This window comes from Symphalangus syndactylus, chromosome 5, assembly GCF_028878055.3.
Source record: "Symphalangus syndactylus isolate Jambi chromosome 5, NHGRI_mSymSyn1-v2.1_pri, whole genome shotgun sequence".
Taxonomy (NCBI): domain Eukaryota; kingdom Metazoa; phylum Chordata; class Mammalia; order Primates; family Hylobatidae; genus Symphalangus; species Symphalangus syndactylus.
Window position 1 is genome coordinate 101,492,215 of NC_072427.2, and position 22,506 is coordinate 101,514,720.

Below are 22,506 nucleotides of genomic sequence, written 5' to 3' on the forward strand. Positions count from 1 at the left end.
ATTTCGGGTACCACCCAGGAAGAGGAGGGGCCAGGCTTCTCGCTGCTGCAAAGGCGCAAACTTCTGTGGCTACACCCCAGTGCATGCTCCTCCCAGTGTGCAGGCCAGTTGGAGTTTCTCTGGGGACCCCCTCCCACCTGGCTGTCTCAATATTTTCAGGATTTTGATCTTTCAGGATTTCAAGATGATGGATGACATTTGGGATTGTGTCTTTTGCAATTATGATCAGCTCCCATTGAAATCCTAACCCCTGGTACCTCAGAAAGTGACTGTATTTGGAAATAGGGTCTTTGAAGAGGTAATTAAATTAAAATGAGGTTCTATTGTGGGCCCTAATCCAAGCTGACTGGTGTCTTCACAAAACGAGGAGATTAGAACGTAGACACACGCAGAGGGACTACCATGTGTAGACACAGGAATCTACCGGCTGAAGACAGAGGCCTCAGGAGAAATCAACCTTGTTGACACCTTGATATCAGGATTTCAGCCTCCAGAATTGTGAAACCATAAATTTCTGTAGTTGAAGCCACCCAGTCTGTGGTACTTTGTTATGGCAGCCCTAAAAAACATAAACCAGGGCAGTTTGCTTCAAATTCTACCTTACTGGCTTTTGTACTTTATCTGCTGCTGAGCTTTGGCTCTGACTCCGAAGGCCCAGACACTGGAATTGGGGTTAAGCATGAAGGATTCTGTGTTGGAGTAAATTCCTGGGGGTAGGGTAGTGCCCAGCTGGACTTGCAAGAGAAAGTGGCCCGAGAAAAGAAAGAACTTCATAATTCCAAATGAGAAACTTCCTGTAGCAGCTCCAGGCCCTTCTAAGAAGAGCTAACAGAGATGCAACATTCTGGATTACTTTTACTGTCCTCTCTGCAGGTGAGGAAAACTCTGTCTGACTCCAAGTTAAAAACACACACTCCAATATTGCAGGAATTATTAGTAAGATGAGTTCTCAACTCTCTGTTCTCAATCCCCAAAGATGGACTGGGCCCAGGGTTTGTGCCTTTCCCAGCTCCAAGTCAGAATATGTATTCCTGAAAATCTGCCCTATTGGTTGAAATGCAAGTCATCAAATTAATCTTGATGCATCATCAATCCTTATAGTTTCTAAAGGCATGCCCTGAGCAAGGAACAAGGTTAAAATGTTCCTTGTTCTGTCTCTGTCTTGTAATATTTGTGTTCAACTTGCCCTCTTTTTGTTGCCAATGGTGGATATCCTGCCCTACTGCTGAAAATCTTGTTGGCAGTCACTTCAGATATTTAAAACGCTTAATAATAGTTAGATCATGAGTTTTTCAAAATAGGGACACTGGGAGGGGGTAATGAGTCAGGCTGTGCTCTGCCTGACATAATTTGTGAATTGCCAACTTGAGATGTATTCATTTATTATCTTTTAGGATTGATCCATTTTTCATTTTTATTATCCTGTTTGAATAAATGTATTGTTTAAAGCAGCAAAAGGTTGCTATTTCACTTCTGTAATCATTGTACATAAAAGAGGAATAAATTTACTTGTTCTGTCTTATATGAGGAAGACATGGACAAATAAGCCAGTTGTTTGGAAGCACTTGGTAAATATGCTAAAATCACACACTAAGTATAAGTTTACTATAATTTACCAATGTGTTTTAGCTCCTAGGTCCTTAGGTAACTAATGAATCATTCAGTTACTGGGTGCTATGATCTAAATGTTGATGTGCCCCCAAAATTCATGTGTTGAAACCTAACTCCCAATTCAATAGTATTAAAGGGTGGGGCCTTTTGGGAAGTGATTAAGTCATGAGGGCTCCACTTTCATGGGTGGGATTAATGCTCTTATAAAAGAGGTTGAAGCAAGCTGCCTTGCCTTTTGGCCATGTGAGGACACAGAGAAAGCACCATCTGTGAGAACAGGCCTTCACTAGATACTGAACTTGCCAGCACCTTGACCTGGGCCTTCCCAGTTTCCAGAACTGTGAGAAATAAACTTCTGTTATTTATTATTTACCCAGTCTAAGATATTTTGTGATAGCGGCAGGAATGGACTAATATACTGGGTCTAGCAAAGAGTTCTCAAGGTGAGTGCTCAGATCTGGAGACAAAAAGAACTAAAGAAAAAATTAATGCAGTTGGGCAATCAAGGAGTGAGATCATGAAGTGAGCCTTCCATTTAACTCCAGAGAAGCAGGACAAGCTTCCTGGGGGACTCATTCTGTCTGCCTACCTCTGAATGAGTTATGCTTCTGAGAGTCTTTGACCAGGGCTACTGTTACCAGAAAGGGGTCCAGATCCAGACTCCATGAGAGGGTTCTTGGATCTTGAGCAAGAAAGAATTCAGGACAAGTGTATAGAGTAAAGTGAAAGCAGGTTTATTAGGAAAGTAAAGGTATAAAAGAATGGCTACTCCATAGACAGAGCAGTCCTGAGGGCTGCTGGTTGCCAATTTTGTATGGTTATTTCTTGATGATATGCTAAACAAGGGGTGGATTATTCATGCCTCCCCTTTTTAGACCATATGGGGTAACTTCCTGACGTTGCCATGGCATCTGTAAACTGTCATGGCGCTAATGGGAGTGTAGCAGTGAGGATGACCAGAGGTTACTCTTGTCGCCATCTTGCTTTTGGTGGGTTTTGGCCGGCTTCTTTACTGCAGTGTGTTTTATCAGCAAGGTCTTTGTGACCTGTATCTTTTGCTGACTTCGTATCTCATCCCGTGACTTAGAATGCCTTAACCCTCTGGGAATGCAGCCCAGTAGGTTTCAGCCTCATTTTACCCAGCTTCTATTTAAGATGGAGTTGCTCTGGTTCAAATGCCTCTGACACTACCATCTGAGTTATCTGAGTTAATTTTAACGAATGTTTTGTCTTCAAACCTTGAAGGACATCGTCGATTATAATGCAAGAGAAACTATTCATTTTACGCATTTTTCACTTATGTAGCTTTTTCAAGTCATATAGTCATATGACCATATATATGGGTTACATGTGAGCTAAGTGTTTGAGTTTGGAATGTTGCTGAGAATATAAATTTATCTGAAGTTTATTTTTGGAGTGAGAAAGTAGATTTAAATCCACTTTCAGCAATGTAAAGAGAAATAGTGTCCGACAAATTTCTTTTCTTTAAATACTTCTAAATTTTCTGAATGAGACAAATTTCTGATTGGAGAAAACAGTTATGAATGATTCATTTAAATGATTGCTAAAACACTCTCATGCATTTTTCTAGACAATCTTTTTTTCTTCCCCCTTTCATCCTTTCTTCTCTCTGTTTTTCTTTCTCTCCCTTCCCCTCCCTCCCTCCCTTCCTTCCTTCCTTCCTTCCTTCCTTCCTCTTTCTTTCCTTCCCTCCTTCCTTTCTTTCTTCCTTCCTTCCTCCTTCTCTCTTTCTCTCCTCTTTTCTTTCTTTCCTTCCTTCCTCCCTCCCTCCTTCCTTTCTCTCTCTCTCTTTCTTTCTTTCTTTCTTTCTTTCTTTCTTTCTTTCTTTCTTTCTTTCTTTCTTTCTCTTTCTTTCTCTTTCTTTCTTTCTCTCTCTCTCTCACTCTGTCTTTCTTTCTTTCTCTTGTTCTCTTTCTTGTTCTCTCTCTTTTTTTATTTTCTTTCTTTTTCTCTCTCTCTCCCTTCCTTCTTTTTGCATTTATCATGTAGAAGGAAGAATAGAAAAGGAAGGTAGTTTTTATTTGCTTAGTTGAATCAGGAATTGGGAGATAAAAGGAAGAGCTGAGACTTAGCTCACATCTGTGAGGGAAGAATTACATTTTTAATTTTTAAATTAAAACAAGTCAAGAAAAATGGAAAGAGAGAGCAGCGTCAAGAAGAGAAAAATAACAGGGCATTTGGTTGCTTTGAGTCATACAAGTGTCTTGGATAGCCTACTAATACAGCACCACCTTAAACCATTGTCTTTAAATATTCTGTCTACATTTAATTTAAAGGAGGGGTGTACACTGGTTGGGGAACAAGAGGAGAAAGACCACCTCCTGGAGAGCCCGCTCTCTTCTCTATTAATAGAGAAATTCAGCTCAGGCCCCAAAACTTGCAGGTTCTTTTCTACCAAACAGGAGCCTGGCACATTTCTGACAAGGCAGAGGAGGAAACATTTATTTGCAATTCTAGGATTCACCTCAAGAGCCTTTTTGGCTACAAATGACTTAAAGCTGTCTTTGTAACCATATGCAGTCCTCTCCTTGGAAAATATTATGGTCAATACCATTTTCTCCATCTTAAATTTCCAGTGGAAATTTAACACCCAGTGATAGGCAGTATCCGTTATAGATTGGTACTTGGGGCAGTTGTTAACCTGAGGAAGACAGAGGGTGAGAAAGAGACAGAGAAAAAGCCTCTGTGGAGGACAGGACTCAGCAAAGGGAAGTTCCAAATGATTTAACATTTGTTTCAAGTGAAGAGAGAACTAGACAAATGTTTGTAGAGAAGGATAACTATTTAAGCTTATGTTTCTTTTTTTGGGAGTTTGCTTTGCAAAAGGGCCTACTATCTAATGTGCTCTCGTGATTGAAAAACAATGTGTACTTTAAAAATGACTATGACTGGTCATGTGATTGATGGGTCTTGAGTTGTTCTGCTCCACTATAGAATGAATAAGTCACAGAATTTCACAATTTTCTGTTTGCCATTGAAATGATAGGGGAGACCATATATTGGCTTAAAGGTTTTGCAAATTAAATTGTGAATATTAGTGCTATGGCAGAATTTACATGTGACATTAAAACTAACATTTTCAAAGAGTGGAAATGATTCAGAGGATCATGTTTATGATTGTGGAGGCAACCGTCAGATGTAATAAAAAAGCCAAGCTTCCTAGTGACTAAGGGTGTAAACGAGATTTATGGAATGATGATATCCCTGGCATTGCTATACTAAACTCAGCCTTTTGGGAAATAGCATCAAGCACTCTTGAGTCTTCTAAACACATTATAAACACCAGATTATTTGCCCACCCCACTCCTACCACACTGCAGTAATCCAGGTTGTATTTATCATCATAGTCTTCTGGGCTGGGAAATCACTTCTTCTAGTCCCAGAAATGTTTGATTTCATGTCGAATGAATACAGAGTTGGTCTTTGCTCACCTCTAAGGCTGGATATATGAAGAGGATTCTTCCTTTTCTAGCAGCCAGAGGAAGAGGTTGCCTGCAAAGGGAGGATGCATGGTAGCGTTAACCTGAAATCTTCCTCTCATGATTAGGGCCCACTTTATTACCTTGGGTTTTCAGACAGGATTTATTTGGACCTTTACTCTTTCTTCCTCCAGTGCACTGCTTCTCTCCCGCCACTGCCTGTTCTCACTTTCTTCCGAAGATGTGATTAACAGTTTCCACATCTGTTTGGTCCCTCAAAAGGCAAAGGTGAAGTACAGAAGAAATATATGGATCACAGGCAATATCCAAAGCTGGCTGCAGTCTCTGAGGCCTGAGCCCTTCCATGAAGGCTCTTGCCCCTCCTTGTTCCGTACATCTTTCTTCTTCATAGCAAGACACTCCCACTAAGCCCAAAACCCCAGAGTGCAACTCAGATATACAATATATTACCTGTTGCATCACTTTCTTTGATGTGGTTTGGCTCTGTATCCCCAACCAAATCTCATCTCAAATTGTAATTCCCATAATCCCCATGTGTCGAAGGAAGGACTTGGTGTGAGGTGATTGGATCATGAAGGTGGTTCCTCCCATGCTATCTTGTGATAGTGAGGGAGTTCACACCGAGATCTGACAGTTTTATAAGCATTCGACAATTCCTTTTTCACATGCTCTCTCTTGCTTACCGCCATGTAAGACGTGCCTCCTTAGCCTTCTGCCACAACTGTAAGTTTCCTGAGGCCTCCCTGGCCATGTGGAACTGTGAGTCGATTAAACCTCTTTGCTTTGTAAATTACCCAGTCTCAGGGAAGTTCTTTGTAGCAGTGTGAAAACAGACTAATACACTTTCTAACATGACAGAGCTCTGACAATACTTCTCAGATTCACTAGCTTAGTAGAAAGATCTGCCTCGCAATGTCAGCCTCCAAGAGTCTTGAGATGATAGAGGCTGTCTGTGTGTGAGAAGTTTTTCTTGAGTAGTTTTATTGAATAGAGAGAAACCGTGTCCTTGTGGCCTCAAGACAGTACACAGCAATGAGAAAAGAAAATGGACTCTGGAGATGTAAAAGATATCACACATGGCTAAATGTTTGGTTGAGTGACAGAATAAATTCTATTTTAGGTTTTAATTTCATTTTTACAAAATAAAACTAAGAATATTTTTAATCATGTGGGACAGAGTCATTTGCATCAGTTCCTTTGCCCATTTAGACTGTAGGCTCTGTTTCTCAAAACTGTAAATTCTGTATTCAGTTTAAGAAAGTGCATTTTTGATTGAGGTTAACACAGTATTTAAGTTAATGGAAAACATGCTTCCATTGCAGAGTATTTCCACCAGGATTGCTGGATTCTGTACAACAATCTGTTTCTATTTTGAAAAAAAAAAAAAAAAGATGCTGTTATATGACCTAAATATTCCTATTTTCTCTTATTTCACTCTTCTACATTCATATGCTTCGTTCTTCAGGTATATTCAGATAAATGACACACTATGAATTCAGATGAGAATACTTCCTAGTAGTATATATCCTTAATGTTTCATAAAATTAGGAAAATTATTTTCCTTAAAGTCTGAGCCTCTTTTCAATGTAGGGAGCATGAGTTCCCACTCCTGCTACCCAAATAATGTTAAAACTGGGGAGAAGGTATCAGTTAGCTTTTGCTGAGTGACAAGTCACCCCAAAATCCATTGACTCAAAATTCCAATCAGTTTTTCTTTCATGTGTATGGATTTCATATGGAGATAGATTGATCTAACTGCTCTTGGCTAAGCAGCTCTGATTCAAGTTGGGTCCAGCTGGGCTTGGCTTCTTGCTTGGGCTTAGGCTGGTCAATGTGTAACTCTGGGGTCCTGTCTGGACTGGCAGCAGCTAGCAGGAAAAGCTGTTCTCAAGGTACAGATCAAGAGGGTGAGCAGGAACATGGTTTAAGCTTGGAACTGGCACTCTGTTACTTCACCCACATCTCATTGGCCAAGTGAGTCACATGGCTAAGTCTAACCACAAGGTAGGGAAACAGTGGGAGGAACTACAAAGTCAAATGGCAAAGGTATGAAAACACAGAGGGGAAATAATTGGAAGCCAACATCCAATCCATCAGAAACTTCAGTTTATTCTCTTCTTTTTTTGCATCTCACTCTGTCACCCAGGCTGGAGTGCAGTGGTGTGATCTCGGCTCACTGCAGCCCCCGTCTCTTGGGTTCAAGAGATTCTCCTGCTTCAGATCCCGAGTTGCTGGGATTACATGTGTGTACCACCATATCTGGCTAATTTTTGTATTTTTGGTAAAGACAGGGTTTCGCCATGTTGACCAGGATGGTCTCGAACTCCTCACCTCAAGTGATTGGCCTACCTTGGCCTCCCAAAGTGCTGGATTACAGGCATGAGCCACTGCACCCAGCCCAGTTTATTCTCTTCTTTCTACAAGTGGGAATGTTGTTGTGTCATCTTCCCTTCTTCCCTGGGACAGCAAGTCAAAAAGTAGGTACCTGCTCTGAATAGTGACTTGTCCTAATCTCTAGGCATAGCTTTCTGCAAACCACTGATTCTCAAACTTTGGTGTATGATGGGATTACTGATGAAATTGGTAACAATACAGATCCTAGGTCCCATCCTTAAATGCATTACATTAGAATCACTGTGGGAAGGCCAGGTCATTTATATTTTTAACAATTTCCCCAGGTGATTTTGATGCTCTTCAACATTTGAGATCACTAATATAAGGTTAATTGAAGTGGTCAGTATATGTCTTGAATTTGATGGAACCCTGGTAGTTTGGCAAGTGTGATCGATTGTATTATTGTTCAGCAAATACTGCCCGTGTATAGCACAGGAGGCATGTACTTCCTTGTTACATAGCTATTGGACCTGATCATGTGATTTATTTTGGTCAATGAAATGTGAGCAGAAGTGACCTACTTCCTGTTCAAATAAGGTTTTCAATTTGTTTATGTCATTGGTTTTTTTCTCTTATGTTCCTTCCCTCTGCCTTGATAAAAACTTCTTTAGGTGGCTACAGCTGCATCAGCCTGTGAGCGATGTTATAAGTCTTAGACTGAGGAACAGGAACCAGATATATAGCCTGGAGCATAGTCACCATGGCTACCTCACAGATCACATGTGACAAACAAATTTCATTTGTTATAAGTCAATGAGATTTTGGTGTTGCTTCTTATGCAGCATTATTGCAGCAAAAGCTGAAAAATACATCCAATAACAACACAGCAAAACTGGGATAAAATATGGTACTCTAAATTCCTTTTTCCACATTTCTCTTAGATTTCAAGATGCCTTTAGTGCCTTATTTGAGATTATCTTTAGTGTTTGTTCTAATTTGACTTAACCTGGTTGAAAATGCTGAAAAGAAGGGGAAAATTGGCTTATAACGAGATTGACCAGGACCTAGAACACTCTCAGGATTGTTCTTGATTCTAAATTTTCCCCCAAAGGACTTCTGTGTTTCCCAGACAGAGTACGAGTTTTTTTCTCGTTTGCTGTTGGGTTGATTAGCAGTAATAACAATGAATACTTAATAAATATTAGTATATGCCAGGTGCCATCCTGAACGCTTTCCATGTATTAATTCATTTAATACTCCCAACAACTCTATGAGGTAGTGATTATTATTAACCTTACTTGAAAAATCACAAAGGATCACACATTCGTAACTCAGATCCCACAGCTAGGAGGCCATACCAATGGGAAGATGGATTTCAGAACTTGTTTCCTTGACCCCTCTGTTGTTGCCTCTAGAATAGTGTTTTTAAATGAATTTCACCCTTTTTTACTTTTGTAACTTTTTATTTTTAACTTTTGTAGGTGCATAGTAGGTGTATATTTTATGAGTTACATGAGATGTTTTGATAGAGGCATGCAAAGTGAAATAATCACATCATGAAACAACATAAATACTCCTAGAAAAGCAGTCTGATTTCCACCTAGAACAGAAAGATTCCAGATTTCAGAAGCAAAATGTGTATTCGACACATTCTTGAGAGTGAATGACAATCTGCTGCAATATTTGCTTCTTTATTCTCTCTTTCCTCCTGTTCTCATAGTTTTGGTTTAGAATACTTTTTTCCCATATTCTAATTCTTTCATCAAAGAAACACAAATTATGGCTTCTCATTTCACTTTAACCCAGAAACCTGATGGTGGATTATATATTTTTTAGCAAAGCACATCATTGGAATACAAATCTGTCAAAACAACACATGTTTATATATTCCATGAGTTCATGGCAATGAGATACAGCTCACACAGGGAGAAATAGCAATTTAAAAATTTTGTAAAATAAGAGCATATATTTCATCAGGACCTACTCTGAGGCATTTTATATGTATTATCTTTATTTCTAATAACAAGTCTACAGGAAAATAATTATATTCCTTTATGAACAAGATGATTAGGTCTTTACAAAGTGGCATAGCTAGGTGATAGAGCCAACATTTTTTTTTTTTTTTTTTTTTTTTTTTGGAGACGGAGTCTCGCTCTGTCACCCAGGCTGGAGTGCAGTGGCGCAGTCTCGGCTCACTGCAAGCTCCGCCTCCCGGGTTCACGCCATTCTCCTGTCTCAGCCTCTCCGAGTAGCTGGGACTACAGGCGCCCGCCACCACGCCTGGCTAATTTTTTTTTGTATTTTTAGTAGAGACGGGGTTTCACCGTGGTCTCGATCTCCTGACCTTGTGATCCGCCCGCCTCGGCCTCCCAGAGTGCTGGGATTACAAGCGTGAGCCACCGCGCCCGGCCAGAGCCAACATTTGAGCCATGGTTTTATGATTCCAAATTCTGTTGTCCTGGGCTCCATACCTCATGACTTCTGTTCTTTGAAGAAAAAATACTTTCAGATTATTGCATAACAACTAGTTTTTTTTCTGTTTGTTCCCATAATATAGAAATCTCTGAAATGAATTTCTCTGTCTTTTGCATGGTAAGTCCAAGTGACCAGATAAGAACTAACGACTATATTTTCTAGTCTCTCCTCAGAACACATTATGGTTAGATGAGTGGTTAAACAGGATTTATATATATCAAGAGATATCTAATTCTGAAAAAGCTGCTAAGCTATTTATTACCCTTCTACCTTTTGCTCCAATCTAGGCAAATATATTACAAATCTATAGGAAAACCTGCCCTCCTCTGTTACTAATGATTAAGTGGAGGACAGATTCTTAACGTTTCCAGTAGTAGATCTAATCATCTAATCATTCATGTCTCTCTTCAACATGGTGTGAAACTAGTTTTATATTCTAAAAGTGCCTAAGTCTATTTATCTGCCAAATTGAAGAAGACCACATCGCCAGAAGTGTATTTTTTCTTGTTTGCAAGTTGGATTCTCCAAAGGCATGTATTAGCAACCTAAACTCCTTTTCTAGTATTAGGTGTACAGTAAAAATTGAACAGACAACTACTTTAAACAATCTTAAATGTATACTGCAATGGGAATCTAATAATTAAGTGAGAAAGTAAATTCTGTAAATTTCTCACCAAAGTCACACATTTTCCTAAATACTGAAAAAAAAGATAAATGGAAGACAGAGTAAGAAGAAATGTAACTTCCAATCTGCTTCCTTTCAAAGCTGAGACAAATGGGAACAAACTCAAAAGTCCAGGGACATGAGGGAACAATGTAGATCCTAAGTTGAGGACCATTTGCAATGTTAGAAATAGATTCTAATTTAAAATATGCATCATGCATAATCAATTTAGAATTGTGATTTTAAGGTCAAGACAGAAGTTTATCAATAATATTAGAAAATGTAAGAGAAATTGATGTCCCTCAGATTTGTAAGTTTTATAGAGAAGAATTACATAAGCAGTTGGCAAGGTTATTTTTTTAAAAAAATGGACAATGAAGTACCCAAATGTATAAATGCAACTTAAAATATTTAAAGAAATATAAATAAGTTTTCAAATGTGTTTATAAATTAATCTTTTTAAAATTTATTTACTTTTGGAATAGGGTCTCTCTCACCCAGGCTGGAGTGCAGTGATGAGATCACGATGTCTCACCACAGCCTCAACCTCCCAGACTCAAGAGATCCTGAGTAGCTGAGACCCATAGGTGCATGTCACCACTCCTGGCTAATTTTTTTTTTTTTTTTTTTTTTTATGTTTACTAGAAATGAGGACTCACCATGTTGCCCAAGCTGGTGCTGAACTCCTAGGCTCAAGCGATCTACCCGCCTTGGCCTCCCAAAGTGTTGGGATCATAGGCGTGAGCCACTGTGCCTGGCCTATAAGCCTCTTTAAAAGTAACTGGAGCTATAAATGGAGTAAGATTTGTATGTTGAATTGAAAAGCTTAAGAATGAATTAGTCTTACAAACTTTTAACTTATGTATTAATTTTTAAAACCAAAGTAATCTTCTCAACAAAATCTACCCCTCTTGAGTATCAAAAACTAGCATTTATTAATCATATAGTAATGCTATTGTAATCTAAAGGTCTACTTTATTTTCCTTTCTGAGCATTTCAACCTGTGAAATAATTATTATTAGAGACTGAAGCATGCAGGAATTATTTCAAATGTAGTGCACGTAGTGAAGGACCTGAAGGTAGAATCTGCTAGAATTCTAGTAGAGTGATTATCTTTTCTCTTTAGCTTACAATATATATATATGTTTTAAAAGGCAAAGTTTTAGGAGGAAAAAATAATGCTTTCAATACTCTGCACTATCCCTATTTTATAAGAATAAACTGTAGTACAGGTGGTTGATGGTAGTGTAAGTAAAGTGCTAATTTGAGTTGGGGGAAGGTAGAGAAAGAAGAAAGAGAAATATTGTATTTGATAAAATCCACTGCTCCTTCAAAATGTGGGCCTATGTAGTGATTTATTTTTCTTGAATAAGAGCGAGTAAGATACCCAGAAACAGATGACACAATTTATACAATGCATGTACATATATTTATTTATGGTGTCAATTGTACCAAAAGAGAAATTATAATGGCTTTGCAAAGACCACAAATCTTTTGCATACAAGTCAAAGTGTCTATTCCATGTGGCTTAGGAATATGTGTAAAGCTTCCATATGGGAAAAATATTTTCTGATAGTCAATCAAAGAACTTACTAAAAGATTTGACAAATATAAACACATATCATAAAACTTCTAATTCCAGTTTTAATGTCTACACATTTTATTTTGCAATATACTTTATTGTTTTGTAATAGAGCTGTACAAAAGTTTTTGCCAAAGACAATGAAGCTTCATATATGAGTGTACTATATGTACAATGCATATATATGTATATATATTGGTGTTAGTCTATTTCAATTTGCCTTCAGTTTGGATATTCAACTACATGTCCCACTGATGGACTCTTGCTCTTACAAACTAAAGAGATGCCCGCTCTCTTGAAGTAAATGCCAGACCCTCAGAATAATGATTATATGTTTCATTTATACAGTTTATTTCCTCCAAAGTGTTCATTTTAAATTAACTCCACATTGAAGTGAGTAATCGTGGTAGTGGCTGACAGTGCTATGGTAGACGGACTTTGTCCTAATGTCATCAATGACAGTAACAAAAAAGACAGAGAGAAACAACAGAAACAGCAAGAAAAAGAAACCCATCCCAAGTAACCAACGTTGCATTAAAATTAAGATTGTCACCTAATGTTGAACTAGTCTGTTCTTGCTGATGGGCCATGTGATGGGATAGTTGAGGTCCATATATCATTGCCACAGAGCCCCTTTTGTCCACGTGCTGCACTGCAGAAGTCCCAAACCATGGCCCACAGGCTGGATTTGGCCCGTCGCAGTGTTTCATTTGGCTGGTACAATGTTTAAAACTTTCCTAAGCCAACATTTTGGAATTGGATGCTTTCACATAAAAATCCAGATTTCTGGCATCTCTCAAAAAATTAGGAGATCTGGGAACACTGGACTCACATTCCGCACTGCAGTCCCAGGCTGGCTGGATGGTTGCTGCCCTCTTTAGACAGGCATGTATCCTCCACAGTCCCTACTTGTTTCTGCAACTTCACTACACTTATCATTGCACTTGCTCATTTCTCTTTTAGTAGGAAATTATGTCTTTACGCCAGTGTCTTTATCGAAACATGAAAACAGCATGGTAGAGTTATATTTTTACATCAGATTATTCTTTGTGTATTCTCTTCTCGTTTTTTCACTCATCCATTGATAGATTATTTCTCTCTCTTATCTCCCACTGAAGTTGAAACAAAGATCTAAGAAACTGTGGATCAGTGCTGGAGGTGCTGGAAGGTTCTCAGAGGTATGCTTTTTCTCTTAGGGAGCAGTTAAGATTGGGCTTGGGGAAAGCAAGAGGAGGGGAGAATGGAGAAACAGATAAGAGAGTATGTCGGTGTATCAGTCTGTTCTCATGCTGCTAATAAAGACATACCTGAGACTGGGTAATTCATAAAGGAAAGAAGTTTAATTGACTCACAGTTCTGCAAGGCTGGGGAGGCCTCAGGAAACTTACAGTCATGGTGGAAGGGTAGCAAGCATGTCCTTCTTCACATGATGGCAAGAAGGAGAAGTGCTGAGAAAAAGAGGGAGAAGCACCTTATAAAATCGTCAGATCTCGTGAGAAGTCACTCACTATTACGAGAACAGCAGCATAGGAGTAACCATCTCCACGATCCAATTACCTCCCACTGCGTCCCTCCCATAACACATGGGAATTATAGGAACTAAAATTCAAGATGAGATTTGGGTGGGGACACAGCCAAACCATATTAGTTGGTTTTGGGTTCTTAACTTTGAACATACCCTTCTGTGATTGGCTTCATGGTGCCTGGACCTGGACTCTGAAAGCCACCTTTTTGCTTTGTGAAATGCTTCCTGTTAGACTGAGCCAGCGGAGGGGGAAAGAGGGAGGCTGCATGGCTGGAGGCAGATGACAAACCTGCTCCTTCCAGTTGGTTCCTGTGAGAGCAAAAGTTTATCAGTGGGGCATCAGCAACATTCCTTCAGCTTGGCAGCAGCAATTCTTTCAGGATGTGACAAGCTGAATATAGCTTGTAGTGTACAGTTTACACGTATCAGCGTGACCCTCTCCCGCCCACCCTCATTTCCCTTTGAGAGATCTGCTCCTGCTTCATGGGCCTCTTCCCCAAGCTTCTAAGTTTAATATTTCAGATTCTTTATTTTCTTCCCTCAGCTCTAGAGATGACAGTTGCTTCCCCCAATTGCCACTTCTGTGATGCCTTAGAGTCTCTCTTTTTCTCTAGTTAAAAAAATGTATACTTAGTTAACAATTATTTGTGGTACTTTCTCTCTGTTCACATAGCTTCTTCCTGACTACATCTTAACTAACAGAGAGAGAATGGGATGATTCCACTTGTGCTGTTCAATGTGGTAGCTTCTACTCACTTTGGTTACTTAGACGTGAATTTAGTTAATTAAACATAAATAAAATATAAAAACTGTTTCTCAGTTACACTAGTCACATTTCAAGCACTCAATAGCCACACGTGGATACTGGCTACTTTATTGGACAGTGGAGATACAGAACATTTCTGTCATCACATAAAGTTCCATCAGACAGTGCTGGGCTAGAGGAATGAGGAGTTCTTAAGGTGGAGGGGAGATATGAGTAAAAGAACTTCATTGGAACCAGGAAATGAAATAGAAGAGACTCAGGATGAGCTTCCTCAAGAAAAGAGAATATATATATATATATATATATATATATATTTGCATACATATTTATGTGTTATTGTCATTGTTGATGTTAAGACAGAGAGCAAAACCTAGCACTTTTAGTCATTAGCATAATGACAAAATTGAAAAATATAGTTTCTCTGATCACAGTGCTGTTAAAATCCCATATATTTAAAAATTAATGATATGATAAAATTATAGTGAAATATTGCATAAATAAAGTAGTCCTTAGAGGAACATTTAGAGCCTTAAATAAATATTTAAAAGATGAAGGTGCGATTAGAAATTTATGTGTCCATCTCAAGAAGTCAGAAAAAGAACAGAAAGTGAAATACAAAGATGGTAGAAACTTAAGAAAATCAGAAAAATACCATAAATTAATTAGACATCAAAGATAGAAGAAAATACAAAGCCAGTAATTAGTTATTTTGAAGGATTAATAAAGTTGGTGAGCTCCTGGGAAGAATGATGAGGAAAAAATAGAGAAGGCACAAATAATGTCAGCAAATAACCATAGAACCGATAGAGATGAGAAAGGTATTTTTAACAACCCAAGTCCAATAAACTTGGAAATTTAGAAGAAATGGACCTATTTCTAGAAAAAAATTTACCAAACTGGCCTTAAAAAAGTAGAGTATATAAGTGGTTCTTTAAGTATTAAACAATTGGTTCATATTTAAATACTTTGTTCAAAGATAACTTCAGGCTTACATGGCTTCACTATTGAGTTCTGTCCCATTTTTAAAAAAGACTTAATGGCAATCATTTACAAACTCTTCCAAAAAATAGTAATAGGGGAACAATCGGCCATCTCATTTTATGATGTTTTCCAAACCTTGATTTTAAAACCAGACAAAGGAAGAAAAATTACAGGACAATCTCACATATTAACAGTGGTCCAAAACTCCTAAACAAAATAATCACTAACCAAATCTAACAATATATTACACCACGATTAAGTTTTTATGTTCCAGGATTGCGAGATTAGTTTAAAACTTGATCATAAACCAATGTAGTCCATCACATTAAAAAACAAAAGACAAAAATATTATAAATATATAAAATAATTTGAGAAAATTTATGATTAAAAATTCTTAGTATAGATAGAAGTTTATATAGAAAAAATTCACAATCTGATAAAGAAGAGTTACCCCAAATCCTCCAGCTAACATTTTATGTAAAAGTAAAATAGTAAGAACATTGCCTTTGAGATTAGGAACAAGTAAAGCTTGCCCAATTTACTGTTCAACATGTTAGTGGAAGTTTTTTTTATGATTTCCAGAAGGCAATAAAAAGAAGTACAAGCTATAAAAATTAACAAAATTATAATTATTCACGGATGATATTAAGTTTTAGGTAGAAAAATCCAAAAATGAAATGATAAATTATGAGAATTGATTTGTGAGTTTAGCAAAGTCATTGTATTTCAGCTTGATCAGTTTTATTTTACACTCTAGAAAAAAACAAGTGAAAGATTAAAAGTTAAAAATAATACTATGAACAATAATATAAAATGTTGAATACCAGGAATAAGTCTATTAAAAGTTGTGCAAAACCTCCATACAGAAAACTACAACACATTATTGAGAAAAATTTAAAAGGATCTAATAAATAGAAAGCTATATTCTCTTCAATATTTCAATTCTCCCCAAATTGAATTAGGTTCAGTGCCATCCCAATAAAAATTCTAGCACTTTTTTATGTGCTTGCACATATGTGTGTGTAACTATATTGTTAGGATAATTCTAAACTTTGTGTGAAAGGCAAGAGACCAAAGATAGCCCAGGCAATACTGAAGATGAATAACTAGGTGAGAGGACTTACCTTATCTGATGTGGAAATATTTGGTTAGTAGATTGCGGAAAATAATATTATCCTTTGTGCTAAGCATGAGATGTCTCATTACTTATTTCTCTTTTGTTAGAAATATAGCCCAAATCTTCAAGTCCAACCCATTTTAATTTTTCATTATATTGCAATGTTGATTCCAGGGTACATGAATATGGAAGGGAATTTCATACTCAAATAGGTCTCTTTGGTTTCTACCTTTCCTCTTGAACAGAAAACGTGGCAATGAGCTTCTTCACTTTTTTTTGGCACTTTTAAAATGCCTGGGATGAAGATAAAGGTGCTGAAAAATGAGAAATGGGCAAATGCTGCTAAAATAGTTATCAAAATTCTGAATTGATAAAAATATTTTGATACAGATTGAGGAACTTGATGGTCCGTTTGGAACAAAATGCTCTAACAGATTAACTAAAAGGTATCTTTTGAACTCTTTGAGAAAGCTGAAGCCCTTGCAGTGGGTTATTATTAAATCATGTAGAACAAGGCTTTTCAAATTTTCCAAATTTCTTTATCGAATAAAGCTTCTAGGCTGATTGATTAGGAAAACGTATATCAGAAACTAGTTTATCAGACAGATACATTAGTCTGCTATGTTATGCTATAGAGAGAATATCTTTGTGGACAAAAAGAAAAACGTCAGGATGATAATATATTTAGGAGAATTTGTAAAGTTTTGAATGATAGTTTGTATCTAAGAAAAGCAATCAATATTTTTGACAGTCAGGAAGTAGCTGGTTACATGCAGCAAATGTTTGAGATTATATCTACTCAACACTGTTGGTGGGCTTAGGAAACAAATAGTTAACATGGACTTTGGAACTTTAGCTAATATATTGGAGGGCAGAATCGAGATCAGACACAGGTAAAATAAGTGACCAGGTTTAACAAGATGAAATGTAACAGCAATTAACGTAAAGTGCTACAATGAATCTAAAGATCAATTGCACAAATATGCAGCAGACAAGATGTGCCTTAACATTAATTTACATGAAAAGGACAAGAGGTTTTTCTCAGTCATGAGCTAGCTTGGGACAAGTCAACTATATAATATGATTTCTTAAAGTCTAATTGAATCTTAGGCAAATAGCTCATATGAGATTAGTAAATATGACATTAAAATCATGCCAGTATAACATGGAAGCTGTATTGGTTTACATGTCATTTGTTTTTAGTCAAAAGGAGTCAGAATAGCAGGACCAGATTACAACCTCCTGCAGGCAGAACAAAGGTCTTCAACATGGCAGTTGCACAGGCAGAAGACCTTTCAGCTCTATTTTAGGGCAATTTAAAATGGGCACCTAGGCTTCATCTTAACTTGAAGTGGGTTGTATTTATTCCTCTGCTACCTCATCAGGAGCCTCACTGAATCAGAACTCTATTCTATGCATTTTCTAAGGGCCCTCAAGCCAACTTTCCCACTCTATTGGTTTCAGGCGTTTTTAATATCCTTTGAAGTAGCCTCTAACCAAACTGAGCTACTGGAACTCTAGAAGCTCCAGTTATTCTTTTATTAGTACCCTAGTTACAAAGTTGTTTGGGTTTTGGATAGTAGGCCTTTAATATTGTTTTTCTTTTAGGTCCTATTATTTTGGTGTTAGAGCCAAATACCATACAGAGATTAGTTTAGATCTGTCCCTACAACCTATATTTGACATGCACACTTGAGTTTTGGAGTCATAAACATAATTTTAAGCATCCCACAACTTCCAGGATTTTTGCACACATAGCAAGAAATGGCTTGTCTTAATTCACAGAACTACCATTCAAAAAGTCCATGTCCCCATTTATTCAAAATTTGAGATATTTTAAGAATTAATTTTATTCCTCTGCATTTTTTTCTTTTTGCCTTTTTCCTCTCAATATCCATGTTATACAGTTAATAGCCCTAGGGTAAAGAGCTATTTCAATCCAAGTCTATCTAGGAAGCTTGGCCCAAGATACCATTATTTATGGTTAAAAAAGATCATTGTTGTGCTAAGTTATTTTTCCTGGTTGGCAGCCTTAAAGGTTTGGGTTGATGGCTGCTTTTTGGGGATTATATCATAAGTATGGATGAGTTGAAGTACAAACATTTAAAAAACTCCAGTATTCTTTGTCCAAACAAAAGAATAACCTTCCAAGTTATAAAGAGATGCATCTCAAGTATTCTGACTTCCAGAGGTTTTTTTGTTTTGTCTTTTCTCTGCAGTTACAATTTTCATGGTGTTGTTGTAGCCTGCCAATGTCAACCAATTTGTGTTTTCTGGTAGGATAATTGAGTTGAGATTTTTCTCCTTTGACATGAAGTCAGAATATTAAAGTTACAAATTCATGGGTTAGATCTTTGTAGAAGTGAAACCTAATTCCTCTCTGAAGTCACTCTTGGCATAATTTAGGTAAATAGGACTGCTGTCCTTTTGGATAAACAGTAAATTTTCTATTATTTAGGAGCTGATCAGGTAACTTGTATATAATTCAGTTCTTTGACCTTTCTTTTTCTTAGGGTTTGCTGCTAACTCTTGACTGTTTAATCACTCTTCTGTATCTTTATACAGATCTGTTTAACCTAAGCAGGATCAAGAAATTGGTCATTTAAATTAGGAAATTTCAGCTGATGTTTGTTTTAGGAAGTTTGTGCAATAGAAAAACATACATAGTTGTGTATGAAAACAGTTTAATATAATGTTGAGAAAACATGAATGTAATATACTGCATGACAAAAAATGATCAGCAAGAAATGTTACTCTATCCATGCCACTTAAAATAGATATTGATAAAGGCTAATTACTTGTTGAGCACTTACTGTGAAACAGAATTGTCACAAATATTATTGTAAATGTTTACAGTAGTCTTAGAAGGTAGGTATTTTTCATTTTTCTCTTAAAGAAATGAAGGATCAGAGAGTTATGTAATTTATCAAAGTTACACAGTGGTCAAGTAAAAGAGCTAAGATTTGACCCTTGGTCTTTCTGACACTTAAGTCCTTGTACTATATTGCCTTTGGTTGACGGGCTTATCTTGCTTTGTATTTAGAAAGAATTAACAGTGGCATGTGGACTCTTTGCCTCCTTTTTGAGGCAGATGATTAGTATGTCTTTGGTTGTGTAAATGATAGGTTGCATTAGTTTAGGTGGAGGCCTGATGTTGTCATTGTCTTTATTTGGAAATTAAAGATGGTTTTAGTAGTAGGATGGATGCTGAGTCAATGAGTTAACAAGGGTATTTCATGGACTGTGCTAGGTTGGTTGTTTTCAACGTGGCACCACCACCAAGAGCCCTGTCTACGGCTGAGGACTGTATTTCCCTATGTTCTTATTCCTGAGTAGTGCTGGGTTAGAATTCACCCACAAGAGGGATTTGAGTGGGATTTGGAAGGTGCAAATGAAGTCGAAGCTGTTATCCTGGGACTGTCCTGATTGTTAGGTGCAGCTGGTTTTCAGACCTCTCCACAAGCTGTTAGTGGTTCTGGTACTTTCTTGGACTTCCCCAGACCGTGTTTTCTATAGGTTGTGGCAAAGGATGTGGTTTCTAGAATTTTCCACAAGGTCCACTTCTTGGGTTGTGTCAGTTTCTTGAACTTTCCAGAGATAAATGGCTTTCCCCCCCTAGTTAAGAGATACCTCAGCCATCATCTTCTAAACCTTCATTGCTGCATCCTCTATTTGTGTAGCCTGAATTTGTATATTTAATTCATTTTTCTCACAATGTTGATTTTGACTTTATTTTCCTGACAAAACTCAGTTCGATATTTTAAGTATGACTTTTTGTACATTTAAATAGATTCTAATCATGCACAGACTTTACGTTTTGGTTTGGGGTGAGGAGTAAGATAGGATATGTACAAATGAGAAAGTAGAAGCAATCTCAAGTTTAGAAGAATCAAAAGTTGGCAAAAGTCCTATTAATTGTAATTATTTCTTATATAAATGCAGATATTTTATAGAGTGGAAATAGCGTTTAATTTTATTTCATTCAGGAAACAGTCAATGAGTATCCAGTATGTAAATACCTGAGCTGGGTGTTTTGGGAAATATCAGACGGCTAGTACTGACTTGGAGCATGCCATGAGTCAGATGCTCAGATCTTTAATTCACACCACAATCCTATGAAGTAGATATTATTATCCTTATCTTACAGTTGGGAAATTCAAGCCTAGAGAGAATAAGAAACCTGGCAGAGGTCACACAGTGGTTTAAATACCTGGGCTACTATCCTGAGTTGTCTTATTTCAAATTTCCAAGGTTCTACCCACCAGTCTGAGCTGCTTCCTGCCCTCAAAGAGTTTTTAATTCAATTGAGATGGATTTGGAAAAGAAAATATATTTCGTATTCTCCTTGATGAATTCAAATGGATTTTTAAAACTACTTAGAGTCAGATTTATTTTTTTCTTATTTATAGCAAATTTTTATGCAGTTAGACACTATCACATTTACAATCAATTACCTCAGGCAGCTAACCACATAGTTTTCATTTGTTCATTTTGTGCCATATACTAGTTTGTTCAAAACAAATTCAAAATAAAAAACTTATTGTATTCATTGAAATTAGTGAAAAATAGAATAGACAAATAGAGGAGGGGACTTGGGTATTTTCCAGCAGTAGAACATTTTGTCATAATATTTTAATAGAAAAAGAGAGGTATTTTAAAGATATATTAGGCTCAAAATGTGCTCTGAGAACACATTTAATTTTTTCTATAATACCCATCTATTGGCCTCAAATTTTTTTGGTAAATATTTGCTTTCAAAGTGAATTAGTTTCCAGGTGAGTTCATTAAAGATGGATATTTAAGCAGCATGAAGTGAGTGGTGAGCATAAAGACAACATTTTCACCAAGCACATGTCTTTTACATACCTGGTCAAAATAGATATTCAAGTAAGCAGATGGAAATTGGATTTTATATCCAGCATTTTGTATCATTGGCGTAAGGAATTCTAGAATGCCAAACTTCTGTTTTTAGGTATCTACAATAACCCTATTGCAGAAAACAGCTAACTTAATGTATTAACCTAATGTGCAGAACCACTTTTCTAAAACTGGGCGCTTTATGCTAAAACTATGAATTCCAAGCAGACTTCATTGACTTGTTTCAGTAAGTCTGAACCTGTAGCCAGGTTTCTGTTTGGATAGCACTGAAAATGAGACGTTAAGAGAAATACATTAAAATGTGTGTTTTATTTTTTTTTTTGAAACAGTAGAAACTCCATCCTGGCAAGTTCCACGGGAGAGAACATCTGCTCAGAAACAATTCCTATGCTTTCCTTGACTTGGGGTGCTGGTGAAAAAATAGCTTTATGGATCTCTAACTTTTGTGCCTTTCTACCACCAAAAAAAAGATACTACCTGTCAGAGGTTATCCTTCAGTCTCCTTCCCTTCCAACGTGAGTAACTAAGCAGAGAAAGAAAGAAAATGCTGGAGATAACCGTGAAAGCTATTAGTGGACTTCAATATTTTTTAGACTCTGTGCAGGCAGACAGTATACTTAGTTGCACAAAACACTGTGCTGTTTTTGAAATTAACAAATTAGTGGCCTATAAGGATATGGCCCACGATCCATAACTTACTAAATGCTCTTTCATTGTACGAACCTGTTCTGATTGGCCTTCAAGAAGACAATGAGACCAGTGCAATGTTCTATGACTCAAATCCACATGTTTTCTCAGAGTTTTATCAGATCTTCTTCTTCATGGTTGCTGTACTTTCTGCTCATTTGACAATTGTCACATCATTTTTTGTTAGTGAATTTCAAATACCATTGGTCAACAATAATTCCAGTTGGTAAACACAGTTTGCATGTAGGTTAGAATTTGAAGTTGTTTTATTTCATTAGTCTTTTTGACTTAAAGCTAATGACTTCAAGGGATAAAAAGATAGTTTATAGTTTTTTCTTTTGCTAATCATAGAGCCAGATACATTTTTCGTGATCATTTAGGCTTATATAATTTCTCAATAATATCTGATTTTGTTGCTAGTACAT

At 37.0% G+C, this 22,506-nt stretch overlaps 1 protein-coding gene across 1 annotated transcript in view; it reads left to right on the forward strand.

Annotated features, from left to right (window-relative positions):
* The window catches only part of N6AMT1 (N-6 adenine-specific DNA methyltransferase 1), a 245,331-nt gene extending 223,422 nt beyond the window's left edge, over positions 1-21,909 (forward strand). Inside the window, exon 9 of the transcript XR_010121208.1 lies at positions 21,724-21,909. The gene's annotated coding sequence lies outside the window, so the exon portion shown is untranslated. The remainder of the gene's footprint in view (positions 1-21,723) is intronic.
* The last annotated feature ends 597 nt before the right edge of the window (positions 21,910-22,506 follow it).